Genomic DNA, 18,083 nt, shown 5'->3' with positions numbered 1-18,083 from the left:
CCACCATCAGCGTGGCTCGCCCTGGGGATGACCTTGGGAGGCTGCTGGTGAAGGTGCCATGCGAGGGGTTGTGCTGCTGCTCCATTTTGGGCAGATCCAGAGCTCCGCTGAGGTTTGGGTTTCTGGCAGAGGAGGGTCTCCAAGGATGCTGCCGCAGGGTTTGCGTGAGCTGATTTCAGGCTGTGGCTGCCTGAAACCTGCTTTGCTATCCCTGTGGGCTTGATCCCCGAGCTTGCTGTGTGCATTGTGTGCAGAGTGGGTTTCCATGAGAACAACGAGCACTGGCCCAGTGCTGGCTGTGTCCCGGGCCTCGGGACCCAGTGCCCCATCGCGGGCTGCAGCGTTGGGTCTCGGTGCAGGTGAGCCCAGCCCTTGCTATTCTCTCGTGCTGCATGCTGATCTCTAAGAATTGTGGCTGCCTCGGCAGCCCTCTGTTTCCCACTGACACCCCATCTTCCTTGCATCCCCCAGCAGTACCTGGGATCTCGGCTGGGCAGTGACTGTGGGGGCTTGTGGCTCTGAAGAGCTGTGTTTGGTCTGGCAAACGGGCATGAGAAGGTGGCAAGGGAGCTGTGCACAGCCATCACGGTGCTCACGGTGCTCAAGCTGGCTGGCTGTAAAGCCCTGGTGCTTGTTGGTGGTGGGGGAGCAGCAGTACAGGCAGGACTGGTGTGTCCAGTCCCTTCAAGTTCCCTGCCTGGATCTCTTTTTAGGGGGCCAGGAGCTTCTCTGGTGCTTGAGCTGGCTTGAGATGCCTGACTTTTGTCCTTGCTGTGTGATGGAGAGAAAGGGGAGAGATTTGCCCCGGCTGGGGCCTGGGGGAGGTGGTTTGGAGATGTGGAGCGAGCTGGAGTGTGGAGCCAGGCATCTGGAAAGCCACACTTGCCGAGTCCACTTCCCTGTGTACCCCTGGCTGCTTCAGGAGCCTTCTGGGTGTCACAGCCCCAGCTCCAGCAGGGCTCTGGCACAGTGTGCACCAGCATGTGCTGGCACAGAGGCATGGAGCCTCCCAGGCCATTGCCCTTGACCCCCAGCCAGGCCCTGCCATGGGGGCAGCAGCAGTGCCCTCTTTGGCAGGGTCTGCCCTGATGCTGGGGCACCCCAGGGCTCGCAAGTGGAAGGCCACAGGGTGAGCTCGAGGCCTGGGCAGGCAGACTGTGGGGATGAGCAGGTGGGATGCAGGAGGTCAGCCTGGCTGTGGGGGCTCAGGCTACCCCGGTGGTCCCACAGCTGGGTTTACAGACATCCATCCTCAGGCCTAATGCTGCAGTAGCACCAGATACCATGGGAGCAGGGCAGAATTGCAGGAGGATTTGTCACTTAGGGGACTAACAGATTGCCACTCACTGATGTTGGCATGCCTGGGGGAATCTCAGTGTGCCACTATGATGCTCTGCTCTTAGGTGGGAGTTTCCTCAGCATCCCCAAGAGAAATCCTTGTGGGACTGGCCCACGTGGGAGTGACTCCCAGTTGGTGGTACTCTGAAGTACCAGAGATCCAAGACAGGATCTTGTGCACACTCTGAGGAATATCATGGTTGTGGAAGTGTCCCCAGAAACTGATTTGGTTTCTGGGGTGTTGCTAGACCTCCACCTGCATCAGTCAGGGTGACTTTGACCTTGGGAGGTGTTGAACATCCTTTTGGACTTCACTTAGCATCTGAAGATTTGGTCTGGTAGTCTGTGAGGCCCAAACTCTGCCAGATCTGTCCTCTGTGTATTGCCAATAGTTTTCCAAGACATATGGACTGGCAGGCTTCCTGTGGGGGATATCGAGGGCTGTGTCCAGAGTTGGATGGGGAGAGCATCTGGGGTGGACAGAGCAGGAACCTCACCCTCCTGAAACTCCCCTTCCATAGGGTTGTACTTCCCACATTTGTGGGAGTTGTGATGTTGAATCACACCTACTTACCCAAGCCAGCCATGACCTGGCACATCCATGACAGCCTGTGTGGTGGGGGTGCCACCAGGAGTCTGGAATGTGGAGAGAGCTGTGTGACAGTGGTGCTGGCACGACCACAACTTGAGGTTGTGTAGATACATGGTGAGCCTCCAGACCCCTTTGCTTGCAATCCAGGCGGATGAAGTCTTCCCCAGTGGTGGTGGTATCTTCCACAACCTGGCTTCCCTAGGAAAAGGTGATTCCTGTGGTGGAGATGGACCCAGAAGGAATGGGATCCCAGGAGAGCTGGATTCAGGAGAGTGGGCTTCACACTCTGCTAGGGTTGGTGAGGAGCACCAGGAGAGGTGCTTTCTCCTGATTGCTACAGGAGATGCTTAGGAGCAAGGGAAGGAAGGTCTCTGCTGTTTTCATCAGTCCCTTTGGCAAACGAAACATCAGCCTGAGCTGTTTGGCAATGTCTGCTGAAGGACACCCTCTTCAGAGTGGCATGGAAAGAGCCACAGGCTTGGTTTGTGCTGGGAAGAGAGAGGAAATTGCGGGGACTTCCAGCCTCTGCCGATACGGTTGTCCTTGAACTGCTGACCTGTGTTGAGAAGCCATTGCAGCTTCTGAGCTCCTGGCACTGCCAGCCTCAGTGGCTTCCAGAGATCTTGTGTGTCTTTAGTCTCACACCTGAATTCTCATCTCTACCTCATGCTTCTCCTGCCAGAAGCATTCCCAAGCCTCTTGGCCAAAAATACAGTTTATTCAGTCATGGCCAAATGTTACCTCTCATTCGGTCACTGCCGCTGCCTCATCTGTTTGATGCCACTGAAGCCTTTGTAGCTGAACCATGTTTAAAGAGCAGCCTGCGCAAGCCAGGAGAGGTCACCGGCATGCAGCAACCACATGTGCTTTGTAGAGGCTATTTCCATCATCCAAATTATACGTTTCACATCAACCAAAGACTGAGGCTTCTCATCAAAACTGCCTGGCATCTGGAGCTGCTAATTACGCCAGTGCCCAACCACAGGATGAAGGGGATGGCACATGGCCGGCGTGGTGGAAGAGCTGGCTGTGCACAGCTCACCCTGCTCACGTCCACGTGTGATGGACAGGGGTCATCAGGTGCCGGGGCTTTTTTGTACAGGATGTGCCTGCGGTTCCCAGTGTGATGGTTGCACTTACCGAGAGCTCCCCAGGGCACCTCCAAGATACTGCAGCTGCTTTCTGCAGCCATTTCCTTGTCCATCTCTTGCTGGATGTGGTGCCTCTTAAGTGGCTGCTGATTCGCATCAACGAATAAATGGTCAGTGTTGTGTGGGCCAGAGCCCAGGTGGACACACATGAGGTCCCAGTGGAGATGGTGTTCCCCGAAGTGCTCTCTGCAGGAGTCTGCAGCCCTGCCAAACTCTTCAGTTGCAACTATAGCCCATCTCAGTCCTGCAGCCCTCAAGTGGGCCATGCTACCCTTCCCAGGTGGCCCAGCAGGGATGTCCTTGCTGGGCAGTAAGTAGCCATGGGGAGTTGGTAGCCTCGTGGTGCCGACACGCAGGCAGGGTAGAGCCCGCTGTGCTCAGGCTGGTGCTGGGTGGGCAGTGGGTGCCAGCAGCCCCTCAGTGGTGTGGCAAGAGTCAAGGGCTGGAATGGGCAGACGGGCTCCGTGACAGGCAGGAGCTGTGTGTTGCATCTGACTCTAGTTTAAAAAGTAAACCACAGTGCAGAAAGGACTGGCATCTGACATGTCCCATGCAAGGGCATTCCTGACCCTGGTGGAGATGGGAGCCAAGTTACTCCTTTTTGATTGCCATTCTTTCTGGGAAACACACGGGTGGGATCAAAGAAGCACTTCTACCCCATGGCATTCCTCCCTCTGCCCCATGTTGTTCCTACCAGTTTAATTGAGCGCTAACGTGCCCGTGGCAGCACTGGGCAGCAGTAGCCAGGCTCCCTGGCAGGAGACCATGAGGAGGTCAGAGACCAAGTAGCTCTTCACAGTGATGAGAGCGGATTATTGCCTCGTAAAGTGCTGCGGCTGTCCTGATACCACTAATGATATTCCTCTCTTAAGGTCCCTGTGTGACAGCATCTGTGTGACGAGGTCATTGGGATGGGGATTTATTTTCCTTTGCCCACAGAGCTGGACTCCTGCCTTTGGGATAATAGTGAGGAGAAAGGGGAGTGGTATACAGTTGTACTTCCAGCCTGCTCTCAGGAGCTGACAGCAAGTAGTAGATGTCTGCTTTCTCCAGCTGAGATGGCTGCAGTGACTGAGGAAAAGATCTAGAAATGAGATCCAAGGGCCACCCCAGAGCTTCTGCTGAAACTGTTTGGGATGTGCTCTGTTCCCAGTGATTATGGCAGTGTGGAAAAAGGGCTGAGAAAAAAATAAATCCAGATTTGTCTTTCAAAATTTCCTATGGAAAGGTAGCAGAGCAAACACTTGAAAACAAACATATTTGTGGATGCACTACTGAAACAAAGTTCTCCCCAAAGACCCTGAAAAGCCCTGATCAAATGGGGCTTTCACAGTGACTGCCTATATCTCGCCCCCAAATCTGACATGTCTATAAAGAAAATACGTAAATGAATAGAAAATTATGGAAATTCTGGAAGTGCTATTTGGAATCTGCTGATGGGATGTGACCACAGTGGGACCTGGGTGATGCCTCCTCAAGGCTTTACAGTCCCATGGGTGTGACTGCTGAGAGCTGCTGGGATGGACCCAACCCATCCATGCTTCTGCCTGGTCCTGGTGCCTCGTGAGCAGCGTGCTTCCGTGTGGGGGGCACTTGGAGAATCAGTGGCAATTCTGGGTCCTTCTGGAGAGCATCTTCCATGTGCTCCTGTTCCCAACTTTGTGTATTTGGCTTTTCATGCTGTGTCATGTATCTGTGTGCCCACAGAGCTCCCTTGTCACAAGTCCCTCCACTGTCAATGTCCATTTAGGTTCCCAGCTCTTTGTCTTCCTGTGCAGCTTCCCATGGTGCCAGAAAACAATGTCCCTGGTCCCTTCTACCTGCAGACCCCCCTGCGCACTCTCACTTGAGCATCTGAGGACAGCCCTTGGCTGATGCTTGTGCCCATTGCACGGGGGGGAGGATTTGTTCCAGCTCAGCACAGAATCAGAGCCTGCACCCTCTGAGGTGTGTATGTAACCTGTGAATGATGCCAGTGCCAGCCTGTTTTCCATGGCCAGCATGTGCCACCTGGCTTCCCTGGCTCACCTGTGGGCGTGACCGGGCAGTTTGCTGTAGGGCTGCAGTGTTGGGATCAAGATTGCCTGGCTGTGCACTGTCAGGTGGACCCACATCCTCTGGACCAGTTACTTGTCTGGTCCAGAGTGTCTTTTGTAGCACTGTGCTTGTGGCTTTTGGTGCCCTGCACATACAATCAGTGTCCTACACACAATGTGCACGTGTGTTGTTTCTAGTACTGGTGACCACAGTGTCCTGGGCTCCGTGTCTGTGGTGTTCCTGGTACCAGTGACAGCGGTGTCCTGGGCTGTTTCAGTGACAGCTGTGCAGTGAGCTCTGTGTGTGTGGTGTTCCTGGTACTGATGACAGCAGTGTCCCAGGGCCATATGTGTGGTGTTCCTGGTACTGGTGACTGTGGTGTCCTGGGCTGTGTGTGTGCAGTGTTCCTGGTACTGGTGGCAATGGTGAAGCTGCTGAGCCTGGATCAACTCCCTGGGTGGAGTGGGGATGGCTCCATCCCTCTGTGTTATCTGAGTCCTTGTCCTCTCCAGGCTTCATACCTTGGCCGTGTCTCCTGCAGAGCTGTGGGGACACAGGGGATCAGATAATGGTGCCATTCTGCCATATCTCCCACCCTGCAAAGTCACGTCCTCCTCCAGACACACGAAGCAGCTCTCCCGGGGGAGCCAGGGAAGGGGTTGCCAGTTCTCCAGCTGTGTCCTGCTCACAGCTCGGCTGGGAGGCTCAGTGTTGCCTCGTGGTGGGGTGGAGGGGCAAAAGGGAGAGCGTGGCTTGCCCAGGCTGCTGCATTGCAGCTCGGAGCAGGGAGCTGAGCAGGAGGGGAGCTGGGAAGGCAGGGATGCTGCAGCCGTGAAGCTGGGAAGTCAGGGGATGCTGCATTGCAGAGCTGAGATTAGAAGCTGTGCAAATGGAGATGTGCTTGTGTCAGGGTGGGTGTGACACTGAAGTGCCCAGTGCCCACTGATTTGCTGGTCCTTCCTCTAATCCAGTTCTTCCACATTTTGTTTCGCGCCAGCATTTCTCTCGTTCCTTGTGCTGGTATTTGTCTTGTTCAGTTGAGGGCATAATGTATTTTTTATTACTTCAGGAGGAGGACTGAGATTCATCTCCCACTGAAGGACTGCTGGAATCCACATAGAGAAGCTGAGCAGAAGCTCAGCACGTTTGGGCAGGACATTTTCCTCGCTCCTGGGAGCAGCCATGGATCAGGGAGGTGGCTCCAGAGCCTTGTGGCCCTGGCACTCCCTGGAGGGGGGACCTGAGCAGACCTTGGGCACACACGTGCTTCCATGCTGCCCAGTGAAATGCAGATGTGTCCTGCAGCTGGACATGTGCCTCCACCTCTGTGAACATGTGAGCATGCCAGCACGTTGAGAGCACAGGATTTTCCACCTGGCATAGGTATCAATGATTCTTGATCACTCCACATTACTCTGGTGTTGTGTCAGCCTCATTGTTGTTCTTCTTAGCTGGCCTGTTCATCCAGAGGTGGGCACTTTGCAGTCCTCCTCTGTACCTGTGAGGGTCTGGCTTCAAGCATCCCCGTGAAATTACAGAAAGATTTTATGGAAAATCCAGAACTTAGTGTCTGAAGATGTAAAGGTAGGGCTGCTCTGCCTCCCCCTCAGGCTGGATCTTGCCCAGTGGGTAGGGAGGGGATAGTGAGCTGGCTAGGAGGGGCCCAGGAGGCGCCTTTCAATGGGGAACTGAAATTGAGGGTTTGAGCTGCACTCACGAAGCCGCGGTTCCCTCGGCAGGTTGTGAGCCTGACTCGCAGCCACAGGTGACGCAGCGGGAGGGCCGGGCTCTGTGCCAGCTCGTTGGCTCACCAGCTGCTCGGCTGGCTTCGGCTCTGGGATCACAACCTCTCTTGCTTGGTGAGCTGGAAGGATGGGATGAGATCCTTGTTGAAGCTGCTGGAGGTTCTGGTTGTTTTCATGTAACCCAGAAAAACGAGCAGAGCTATGCTGTGGGTGCTGCAGCCTGTGCTGTGTGAGCTGGAGGGGAAATTATAAAACCATAGAATGGTTTGGGTTAAACCATTAGAGATCATCTTGTTCCAATCCCTGCCGTGGGCCAGGACACCTTCCACTAGCCCAGGTTGCTCTAAGTCCCATCGAACGTGACCTTGAACATTTCCAAGGATGGGGCAGCCACAGCTTCTCTGGGCAACCTGTGGCAGGGCCTCCCCACCCTCACAGGGAAGAATTTCTTCCTAATCTCTGGTCCATCTCTAGTCTCCATTCGATATAGAACTGTTCCCCCTAACTGCAGCATGGCAGATGGGTACTACCATACTTTTAGCATTGGAGAAATGTAGAACCACCTTTATTTCTCATGCCAGCCCTGCTGGCTGCCAGCCTGCATGCTTGGTGTCTGGAGAAGCTGCATAGCCCACCTCTGTTCATCTTATGCTGGGTTGTGTCATCAAGAGCGACAAAGCTGGCAGCGAGATCCTGTAACCAGATGAGCTTTTTCAAGAGCACCCAGTTGTGGCCAAACCTAGCCCTTACTGGTTCTCTTGGGAGCCCAGACTGCCTGAAGCTTACACCTCTGCTTTGTCATGGGCCTCAAGCATCCCTGGCACTGGCTCTGCCCTAGCCTGGCACTCCCAATTCCACGAGCTGGCTTGAAGCACGTTCTGAGCTGCGGCGCAGGTACAACTCAGTTGCTGGCTATTTATAGCGTGTGAGCTTCCAGCACTGCTGTGCACTGAGAATAACTCACTGTGGAGACACTTCTCAAAATCACACATCCGTCGCCCATGCGCGGCGTCATCGTCTCAGCTTCCCACATGTCAGCTTGGGGCCTGTCTTGGTCCTGTGCCAGCCCGGTTTGATACTAAAAGGGGTTTACCCAGGCGTTTTTTCTGGCCTGGAGATTCAGCTGGTTAATAGTGGCAGGGCTTTCTGGCCCAGTCCTTGTCAGGACATCATCAGCTTTTGCAGGGAGCATGGTGGGGAGCAGTTTGGACTCTGTAAAACCCACCTCACAGAGAGCAGCCCTTTCATAGCTCAGCATGTGAGATGTGCATGGGGAGTGCAGGAACCTGCTCTTCGGGCTGGAACCTGTGATGATGAAAGTCATCAGCTGAATGAACCCCTCGGGCTGGAAGTGTTAGGCCTGCCGGGGTATTTCCAGTTCACTTTATCTCTGGCCTGGTGTTAAATTTCCAAGCTGATGCAAACAAATGGAAGAACAGATAGCGGCTAATTCACATTGATCACTGTGATGCTGGAGCTCCCCGAGGTGAGCTGGGGCTGGCAGAAAATGTGCTGTGGACCATTCGATGGGGCCAGCATATCACTCCCTGGCTGTTTCCCGGTGTGGTGCCGCAGGGGACACGTGTTCAGCCTCGTGGATGCTTGCTCCCCATCTCCCAGCTTTGGTGGTTCAGAGGCCTGAGGCAGCATTGCCAGGGCAGGTACAGAGTCATAGGCTAAGCAGTGGTGAAAGCAGGTAAGGCAGGGTTGTTTTGTTGTTTTGGCAAGCTCCAAGGTGGGAGCACTGCTTTGTGGGAGGGGAGACAACAAAGTTCCCCTTATCTTAAAAGCAGGAAAGAAAGGCATTTGACAGATTCTGGCTGGAGCCTGGAACTGTCCAGCTTTGCCACGGCAGGACTGATGTTGAGCCAAGTGTGCTGAGGCCACCTTTGGCGCAGGATCCCTGGCTTCCCAGCTGTGGCCTTTGACAGCCACCTTGCATTAAGCCTCCAGACCTTCACTGCACCAAGCCAGTGACAAGGAGATGGCTCCAAACTCCCAACAGACAGTGCAGAAGCAAGGGAAATAATGAAGTTCAGCTTCCTCCCGTCTCAGCAGGGAGGACAGACAGATGATGTCCTGCAAACTTCTGCTGTCGTGAGCCCAGAGGAGCGTGTGCTGAATCCTGAGGAGCTGGACTCACACTGCAGTTGAACTGTTCAGGGCTTGAGGTTTCTGCAGACTAAAGGGTGGGAGTAAATTGAATGTGGCTCCGTTGGTGTTTGGCATGGGGCTTTCTGTCCTGCTGGATCAGGGCAGGGCTGCTGGAGGGAGACAGCTGCGGGGAGTCAATGGGGACAGCCCAGGGGCTTTTTTCTGGGGCTGCCCCATCCACTGGGCATGGTGAAAGGTGGCTGCCCGGCACTCCTGCCTCTCTTGGACCCCAGATTCATTAAAAAATGTAACAAAACTCCTCCGGGGAATTGGAGTCACCCTGGACAGGCCATGCATTGCACGTCAGGGTGGGCAATGAAGAGAGAACCTGGGGGCAGAGGTACCAGTTGGCACCTGTTGGCTCCTGGTGGTGGTCGTTTTTCTCCCAAATAATGTGTACATAGCCTCGGTGGGGTTAAAATCTATCCTGGCCTGGAGAATGTGTGATTGCTGGCCAAGGGGAAGGACCAGCATTTGCCTGACTCTGAGCAGGCCTGAGTCTTATCTGCTTCAGGCTGTACATAGCCTGGAGCTCACAGCTCATCAGTTTAAGGTCCTTTGGTAAATTCCATGTTGGTGTCTCACCCCGGGGTGATGTGAGACTGGATTTATCACTGTCTGGACCTCCTGTCTCCTCCTGTGGTTGAATGCATCAAAAGCTGGCTGTATCCTTACCCTGTGGGGAGTAGCAGTGCCCAGGACCTACCCCAGGCCTCGTGCTCCTCAGCTCTGTGCCAGCAGTGCCATGGGCATGGCTGGGATGGGGTGGTGAGAGGCCCTGCCCTATGTGGTCCCTTACCTTTCTCCCCAAGGTTTTGCCCTGTGCCCCAGCAGTGGCAGGGATTGCTGTAAGACCGAAGCTGGTGTCCTTCAACACTCCAGGCTGAGTACAGCAGCCGTTTGGGGGCTGATTCACCAGCAAACTAAGATCCTCCCTCCTTACAGGCTGGATCATCTGGAGGAGGGCAGACACTTCAGCAGCAGCACCTCCAGCCATCTCATTTCCATTTCCCTGAGCCCTTTTAGCTGTGCTTTTGCTGCACTGTGCCAAACAGCGTCCCGGGACTGCTGAAGCGCTAATATCCATCATCTGGCCGCAGTCTGTAGAGCACTCAGAAATTTGGTGATATTTTCAGTGAAGTTTTCCAAGTTGAGCTTATTGGCTCGTGGGCATCTGCTCCCAGATGGAGAACATGTGGCTGATTCCTGCGATGGGAGGAGAATGGCCCCACTCATAAAGCAGCATGGGGGATGAGTGAGGGAATCTCATCCTGGAGCCTGTGAGATGCTTTCAGGACTGTGCAGAGTAGGGCCTGGAGGTTGGGCTTTTAAAGCTGCTCTTCTGAAAGCAGAATCTGCAGTGAGAGGTCACTTGTCAGATATTATGGTGGGGAAAATGCAGTAACCTGGAGGCAGGATTTGATCTCAGCTCCGCTGCTGTTTGTACCACTGGGCACTTCCCACCCTGTTCACTCTCAGAAATGAACAGCAGGTAACTGGTGCAAACAGTCACTGTGCTAAAATTAAAATGGGTGAAACTCTGGGGGTTCCTGCAAACCTCCCTGCCTGGAACTGAGAAAGGACCACTGGCTAAATGTAATGGCATATGAACCCTGAGCTCCAAATCAAAAGTAAATTTACAAAGTAGCTTTTCCTGCCTTGCATTCCCAGGTGGAGCATGGTAATGTATTTCCAAGCCCAGCTGCTCTGTGCTGCAGCAGTGACCAGTAGAGCTCTCTTTGCTCTGCTCTCCATTTGTCCATTGCTGCCTTCTGGGGGCAGAGGTGTGGGTTTATTTTGTGGCTGAGATTCTCATTCCTTTTGCGGGAATAAAGCAAATAGTGCTTGGTTGACATTCTCTGTAACTTCAAAGTCAAATAAAATCTGGGTTGCCAGCTTCTTTTTGTGTTTCAGGAGATGCCTGTTTTCCATCCCAAACCTTCCATGTTTTGCAGCTCAATAGCACATCCCAGACAATGGCTTTAGAAATCAGACGCCTGCATTTTGGACCCGCAGTGCTGAGGCAACGCCAAGTGGTGCATGGGGTGCCAGAATTTGTGCACATGGGGAGAGAGAAGAAGGAGGACAAAAAAACTTGCTCTGATGGGATGTTTCCACAGAGATCATGGTAATGATCTTCCATTTCCATATAGCTTTTCATCTGCTGGCAGAGTGTGTTCACTCGTAAGCTGATGCTACACACATCCTGTGTGGAGAGTGCAGCAGCTGTCTTCAAAAATCATGTTGTAAGAGGGAAGCTCTGGAACAGCAGAGAGGGATCTGCCTAGCGTGAGAGTGACCCCTGAGACTGCAGGGATGCAGGAAGGGATATTAGGAAGAAGTTCATTACTATGAGTGTGGTCAGGCCCTGGCACAGGTTACCCAGAGAAGCTGTGGCTGTGCCATCCCTGGAAGTGTTCAGGGCCAGGGTGGATGGGGTTTGGAGCAACCTGGTCTGGTAGGAGGTGTTAGGTCGAGATGGACTTTAAGGACCCTTCCAACCCAAACTGTTCTGTGGTGATTCTGTGTCCCTGCACTGCTGGGTAGGGGAGCGACCTTGCTGCTGTGCAAACATCATCTTAGTCCTTCCCCAAATCAGCGTCGCCTGTGGGATGTGCCTCACATCAGCCAGTGTCCAGCTCAGAGCTGTGCCGTGGCCAGACATGAGCTGGCACTTGTCTTAGTGGAGTAAGAGCCCTGTTGTGAGCTGGGAGCAGCAGTTGGGGTTTATGGTCAGTGCTGGAGCAGGCTGCATCCCACACCGACACCCAGGGTTTTTCCCTGCCTCATCCATCCCTTTTTCCCCTGGTTGCCATGATGGAGGAGCTGTTAGGCCATGGAGGATCCCAGAGCTCTGAGGAGGGTCAGTGAGGCTGCATCTCATGCAGGAGTGTGCAGGAGGTTGGTTAATATTCAATATTCCCTTGTCCTTCCAAGTGCCTCTTGCTTTCCAAGAGCAGGGAGGTGAGTCTGGAAGCTCTTCTTCTCCCCCGTGCTGAGATGGGTTTGCAAAAGCTACAGTTTCTTCTGCTTTTTTTTTTTCCCCACCCTCTTTTCCTGCCTAGGCATTTTTCCCTGACCTGATGAATTTTTAAACAAAAACATGGTGAGGAGAGAACAGGAGAGAGGGGAGAAAACCCAGGAGAGGATATGAGGAAAAAACTCTGTTTTCCAAATCAGAGTGATTGCAAGTGGAAGTGAAAGTTTAGGTTGTGTTTTTAATTTGAAAGTTCCAACTAATTTTAAGTCTCTTTATTGACAGGAAAAAATACCTTTCCTAATACTCTTTTTAATAAACTCCAGTTTTACAAGTAAAAGTAGTAGTAGTTGGTTGAAAAATACCATGAAATTATGGAAGTAAAAGGCAGCTGCTGTGCTCTGCTATTCCCCCTGGCTGTGCTGGGGGTCAGTGCTCCCTGGAGGTGGGAGACTGAGGTTGGAGGAGTGGGCGAGATGGACCCTCCTGCAGATGCCTCTGGATGCTTGTTCACCTGTTCACAGGGTTGATCACCCAGACGTGGTTGCTTTACGCAGGGCAGAATGTGGACAGATGTGGTTCCTTGCCTGGTGGTGCAGGGCAGTGAGCAGATGCATGACCTTGGGTGCAGTGGGTTAGAATTTGGTCCAAATTGGAGCCTTCTAGCTGAAGAACTGGCTGGTTAGTGCTGGAGAAAGTGGAAGAAGGCAAGAGGGAGCACAAGGATGGAGGGGAGAGATGGAGATAGGAGGGGAGGTTGGCTCACTGAGCTGAGCATCACCAGGGAGCTCAAATCCCATCACCAGGGGGGCTTGTCCTGCTCCATAAGCAAAGCTCTGACCTGTGAAAGTCATCCGGAGAGTTTGAATCACCGATGAAGTTGTGAGATATCATGGACACCTTTTTTGTGCCATGTCTTGTCCCTCCAGAAACGTCCTTCCACCGTGTCCAGGTGATGCCAAGGCCGGGGCCCAGCACTGGGACCAGCCACTCATGCTGCCTCTGTCAGCCCGGGCTGCTTTCTCACAGCTTTCACCTTGGCAGGTAGATTGAGTGTTGTTGGAAAAGCAGCTGGTTCTTGGAAATGCACTGCCGTCACACTGTGCAGAGCAGAGAGGGCTCCTTGCAGATCTCATTGTATTTCAGGATGGAAAAGAAAAAGAAACACTTTGTGGTAATTTTTTCAATGAGTTTCCAATTTTTTTTTCTTGGTAAGCTGTCTGCAATCACTTACAGTGTTCCTGAAGGGATTAATTACTCACTGGAGCTCATTGTGCGTATTTCATATTCTGAACTGTTGGATGTGGTGTCTGCCTTGGATCGAGCAAGGGGTCACATGGCATTTCTTTTTCCATCCTTTTTCCCCTATTCTGTTCTATCTGTCAGGCTCCTGGTGCGAACGCTCCCCATTGCTGTTGCGGTGGGCGCTCGGTCAGCGTGCCGCACGTGATCCTGATTTCCCTGCTCCGCGCTGCTTTTTCAAGGGAGTGTAGCCATAATAAGACAAATTGCTTCCTTGTTTGAGTGACTTTTGGCTGATGCTTTCCCCCCAAGCTGTAGTGTTGGCTCAGTTCTCTTGCAGCAGTTGTGGCTCTGGGCTGTGCATCGTCAGTGCTTGGACAGGCCTCTGGAGCAAGTTTGGGGAGAAGCGCTCAAAGCACATTGCAGAGCTGCTTCCCACGGCGAAGAGGGCTTATGCTGTGCAGGCAGCCATTGCATGGAGCTGAGATATTCTTGGAAAAGATAAATCCCAGCTGCAGTGCTGCCAGGGACCCCTCTGTGCCATCCTTGAAGCATGGCACTCCCAGGAGGGTCTGCCTGCAGGACGGTGTGTGCTGGCACTTTGACAGCTCAGGGAACGGCATTGTCTCGAGCTTGGCTGGGGATCCCAACTGTCCAAGTTGGGGCTATAACTCCGTCTGGTCTCGGCATGCTTAAAGGGATCTTGCAGCCTGCAGGGGATGGGGCTTGTCAGTGTCTGGAGTCCAGAGGTGAGTTGCTGCTCTCCCATTGTGCCCAGAGGCTCATGGCCACTGTCATCACATGTCACTCAGCCCTTGGTGTTGGCAGGTGAATTGTGAGGGCAGCCACAGGAGCTGCACAGGGGAAAGTCCAGAGGCTACACTGAAATCCCTCTGATTGGCACTGGTGCCTGTTTGGGAGCATTTTCCACCCTGTCCATCCCACGTACTGCCAGGCCCCCAGTAAAATTTGGAGTTGTAGGTAGAACAGCAGCTCTTTGCATAGAATAGTAGAGTGTGTCAGCATCCCTTCACCCACTAACGCAGGTGGTGGAGGTAAAGCACGCTTCCTCCATGCCAGCCCCTAGCCCCTGGGGCACCTGGGTAAGGACCAAATGGTGTCTCCCACAAAGCTTTCTGGTCCCAAGCATGCCCTTCCCTCCTGTGGCACAAATAGATTTCCTGAAGGAGACAGGACCTTCCTTCTTTGCAAATCACCTTTAGTGGGAAAAGCACAACTGCTGCTCAAAAAAACCTTTCCCTGGTGGTGGGGACTCTCTGAGTGCACTTTGAGAGAGGGAGCAGGTCTGGAAGCAGTTGGAGGATGGTGTGGGCCGGCACCAGGAGTGGGGAACCATCAGTGCTAAGAATAGACAATTTATCTGCATCCCTCCCCCTGTGAAGGATGCTTGAGGCACTGTGCAGCAATTAACACAAGTTTGTAATAACACTGCTGGCAGATTGGCAGTGCAGCCTTTGGAGCTGGTGTCGAATTTGGCTGAGTATGGATGCAGGAGACTGCTGCTGCTGAGCTCCCCAGCACACACCCAGCATGTCCCTGGCACAGGGATGTGAGGCACTGTTGTGGGGCAGCAGGATGGAGTCCTGGGTGCTGGGTGTGGAGCCCCAGGATGGGGACAGATGTGGGGCTGGTGCTGCTCCTGGCTCCACTGGGTTAGGTACCTTTCCCAGGGAAGTTTGAAGGAGTGGGAAACAAGGTCAGCAGAGGTAATGGCAGTATTGGTGGAGAGGGGAGCAGGCTGAGAGCTGTGGTGGGGCATGATGCTCTGTACTCCCTGATTGCAGTGAGGGTGGCCCTGGGGAGCTGGCACAGCAGGCAGGGGAGATCATCTGCACTGATCAGGGTCACCCCATGCTCTCCACTGAGTTAGCAGGATGCCTCATCCTGCTTCTGGGCAGGGGGCATGGGAGACCTGGGGAGTGCAGGAGGTCATTGTGTTGATGTAAGAACCATGGCACCCTCTTCAAGCAATCCCTCTGCCATTCACTATGCACAGCTCCATTTTTGGGAGTGTATGGGGGGTTTGCTTTGGGGTGAACATCATCTGAGCCGCTGATGCTGCAGACTGAAGGAACCCCAAAATCTGTGATATACGTGTTGGTCTTCAGCTCTGCCTGGGCTGCTATTACAGATGCTGCCACGATTTTCAGGGTGAACCTTGCCCAGTGCCTGGTATGACCAGCAGCCCTGGGCACCCCCGTAGTGCTCACCCACCCCGCTGCCGGGGGATCGCAGGTGTAGGGAGAGCCTGAGCTTTGCGGGATGCTGGTGATCATATGTGTAGCAGACCTGTTTCCGGCTCCCTGCAGGCTGCTGCTTCTAGTGCCAGAGTGAATTTGGCACCTGGCCCTCCTGCGAGGCTGGGGAGGGGGAGAAGAAAGGCCAAGCCCTCCTCGCCGCAGGCAGGAGATTCAGTTCTCCCTGGGTGTGCACAAAGACCGTTTATCTCCAGAGCAAAGCCCTGGTAACCACGGGGCAGAGCGTGAAGGGCTGATTAGGGGCTGTTTGAGGAGGGATGCTGGGGTCGCGTGCAGGCACTTCCCATTTCCAGGGCTTTCCATGGTAATGGCTTCTATTCTCCTCTGTTGTTAGGACGTCACTCACACGCAGCTCCAACGACATCTGTCAAAACACGTCTCCCTCTGTCCTTGGCGCTCCCAGGGAAGAGAGCTCCGTTGGCCCCATAATGAGCCTGACATCAATTAATCATCAGCCTTAAAAATTAGCATCGTGGCAGTACATGTTGGAGGAAAACGATTCCCCAGATGGAAGCAAAAATAGCCTGTGTTATCTCCCTCCTCCCGCGGGATGTGGTAACAATAGATCTACTAATGAGCCTGGAACTCGTTAAGCTGGGTTTGCCCCCCGAGGTGCTCTGCCTCCTGGCCTATTGAGGGACCCTCTCGTGCAAGGGCTGATGACCTGCCCTGGGGTCTGGCCCTGCTGTCAGCTGGACCCTCATGGTGCGCATCCCCCAGGCTTTGCAGAGAGCCCAGGGTGTGCTTGCAGTGCTGAGCCCCTTCCTGAAGCTGAGTGTTTGCAGGGGAGCAGATGTTCCAGGATCTCCCTCTTCTGGAGTAAAGGATGCTCATCCCTGGGTGGTAGTGCTGGGCTGAAGTGGGGGTTCAGCTGGTGCCTCGAGGACATGTCCCACTCTGGGAGAGCTGTCCCTTGTCCCTCTGCAGAGTGAGAGCTCTGAGGACTGCTGGTGCTCACAGCTTAGTGAGTGCCAGCTCCGATATTCAGGAGCTCGGCAGTGGGCTGGACGTTTCCAGAGATGCCCTCTCTGGGGAGAGGCTGGGGCACCTTCTCTGGAGGCTCATGATGAGCTGCTCTTTGTGCCTGTGCCATGCTGGGATTTTCCATGCTTGGAGCTGCTCTTCCTTGCATCCAGGCGAGCTGTAGCCCCGGAGAGCAGCTCTGCTGCCTGGAGCCGCCTGCCACTCTGTTTGCCCACCCCAGGTACTTGGGAGATGAAGAGCCCCCATTGCCAGCTGTGTTTTGGGTCCATTTGAGTGTCTGATCTTTCAGCGTGGAGCAGCTCCACAGGCTGCCAGGGAAGCTGGGGAGTACATTTTGCATTCCTGCTGGAGACACATGAGGACTCTTTGGCTGATCTGGTGATGGACAGACAGACCAAGTGTCTACCAGAGCCCAGCTGAGGCCGGGGAGAATTAAGTTTGCAACGCATTGCTCTGCACAAAGCTCTCAGTCACAAGGCAAGGGGGACAAAAGGCTCCCTGTTCGCTCTGTCCCAGTGGGTGCAATTCCAACAGTTAAAAAGCAAATGTGAGTTGTTTGTCTTTGTGAATATAAAGCTTCCCCAAGCATGGCCGTATTCTGGCTGGGAATGGGAAATTTGGCTCTGCTAATGACTGTTCTCCTACAAAACAGAGCCAACTCGAGCTAAGAGCTGCCCAGTCGGGCCCTTCTCTGCTGGCCCTGGTGCAGGGATGCAGGCTGGGGAGGGCAGAGGCTCTAGGGTCTGATAAATAAATGCCCTTTCAGCCAGACCTGGGCTCCCAGCGGGGAGGGATGAGTGTGGGGACCTTGGCCTCTTGTACGCAGGGGTGACTGCCACCCATGAGCATCCTGCCAGTGCCTGGAACCTTCTCCTGTGCCCCAGGGATTCATTATCATCAACAAAAAGGAGCCCCAGGCAGGGGGACATCAGATGTACTGATTTGGGGCATCTGACTGAGAGTCCAAGGGCTGCTGTCACAGGGGCCTGGGGTGAGGGTGAGTCTGGGAGGAATGACTGAATCACGTGCTGTGCTTGGGCTTGGGGTGCAGACGCATCCACACCATCTCCATGGATGATCCCCAGCAGTGATGGGGCTGTTGGGATGGCATTGGTGCAGAACATACCCTGTGTCTGCCTGCATGTGGCTGCCCTGGGGGCCTGTGGTGTTTGACCCCCATGTCTGTGACAGCCAGGCCCTGTGCTGAGCACAGCCCATGGGCATCTCCTCCTCCCTAGCTGCTCCTGCATTTCCCCATCCTCCCCTTGGCTCTTTGGGTGACAGAGCCTTTGCAGAAGGGCTGTGCACGGTGAGGGAGGGTCATTATGGGGTTAGGACATGGCTGTGACCTGCACAGGCCATGTGCCCTCCCTTCCTTGCAGGGAACCCAGATTGGTCCTTGATACACTCTAAGCAGTTGGGTGCAGGATTCCCCGTGCACCCACATCCCCCCTCCTCCACCAGGAAAAGCTTGGAGCGAGAGCTGGCGATGTCCCCAGCTGCAGGGCACATCTGGAGGGCACCAAAGCACTTAAGTGAAGGGCTGATTTGTGCTATAGAAACCCGCAGTTCCTTCCTTTGATC

General features: G+C 54.1%; 1 protein-coding gene across 1 annotated transcript in view; it reads left to right on the top strand.

Moving 5' to 3' along the window:
* The window catches only part of NAV1 (neuron navigator 1), a 74,141-nt gene that overhangs the window by 18,085 nt on the left and 37,973 nt on the right, over positions 1-18,083 (top strand). The gene's annotated exons all lie outside the window — the stretch shown is intronic.

The sequence above is a fragment of the Motacilla alba genome, chromosome 26 (genome assembly GCF_015832195.1).
Source record: "Motacilla alba alba isolate MOTALB_02 chromosome 26, Motacilla_alba_V1.0_pri, whole genome shotgun sequence".
Taxonomy (NCBI): Eukaryota; Metazoa; Chordata; class Aves; order Passeriformes; family Motacillidae; genus Motacilla; species Motacilla alba.
Note: the sequence above shows the minus strand (reverse complement) of the source record. Positions and strands in the feature narration are given on the sequence as shown.